Source organism: Vipera berus (assembly GCF_964194415.1).
Source record: "Vipera berus genome assembly, chromosome: 7".
Taxonomy (NCBI): Eukaryota; Metazoa; Chordata; class Lepidosauria; order Squamata; family Viperidae; genus Vipera; species Vipera berus.
Window position 1 is genome coordinate 72,650,384 of NC_138209.1, and position 1,415 is coordinate 72,651,798.

Below are 1,415 nucleotides of genomic sequence, written 5' to 3' on the forward strand. Positions count from 1 at the left end.
GAAAGAGATACTTTTGATCCAACTAATAATGGTTTGAATAAATTATTATGAGATGAGATGCAGAAGAGTCCTGTTAAAAATGCTCCAATTTAGGCAGGGTCAAAGCTTTCTCTGTTGCTTCCCAGGGGTTCAACACAATTGCTTTTATCTGTGATCAGTTCCAATTCTCTCTGCTTTCAGGAAGCATGTCATTTTATTTATATATATTTAACATTATGAAAACCAAGATCATGGCATCTGGCCCTCTCAATTCCTGGCAAATAGATGGGGAAGAAATGGAGGTAGTGACAGATTTTATTTTCCTGGGCTCCAAGATCACCGCAGACAGGGACTGCAGCCAAGAAATTAAAAGACCCTTGCTCCTTGGGAGGAAAGCCATGGCAAATCCACAGCACACTAAAAAGCAGAGACATCACCCTGCCAACAAAAGTGTGTATAGTCAAGGCTATGGTCTTCCCAGTTGCAATGTATGGCTGTGAAAGTTTAACCATAAGAAAGGTTGAGTACCAAAGAATCAAGGCCTTTGAACTACGGTGCTGGAGAAGACTCCTGCGAGTCCCTTGGACTGCAAGGCGATCAAACCAGTCAGTCCTAGAGGAGATCAACCCTGACTGCTCTTTAGAAGGCCAGATCCTGAAGTTGAAACTCAAATACTTTGGTCACCTAATGAGAAGGAAGGACTCACTCTAGAAGAGCCTAATGCTGGGAAATGTTGAGGGCAAGAGAAGAAGGGGACAGCAGAGAATGAGGTGGCTGGATGGAGTCACTGAAGTGGTAGGCGTGAGCTTAAATGGACTCCAGAAGATGGTAGAGGACAGGAAGGCCTGGAGGAACGTTGTCCATGGGGTCGCGATGGGTCAGACACGACTTCGCAACTAACAACAACAACAGGACATTTAGTATTTAAATCTGTTGAATATTTAAATCTATTACATATTCTTCAAAATGAGCTGACAAAAACATATTGTCTTGGTGACTTCTAAAGTAGGCAGATTGCTTGAGATCCACAGACAGTAAATATCCAGTGAGAGATACTTTGCTTTACACCGATCTATATCTATATCTATATCTATATCTATATCTATATCTATATCTATATCTATATCTATATCTATATCTATATCTATATCTATATCTATATCTATATCTATATCTATATCTATATCTATATCTATATCTATATCTATATCTATATCTATATCTATATCATCTCTCTCTCTCTCTCTCTCTCTCTCTCTCTCTCTCTCTCTCTCTATATATATATATATATATATATATATATATATATATATATATATATATATATATATATATATATATATATATATCAGTATCTCTGTGTATTTCTAAAGGATTTGGCAAATCCTTAGTTTTATCCTTTGTGACATTTGGAAGCAGTGAATGCATTCCAAAGA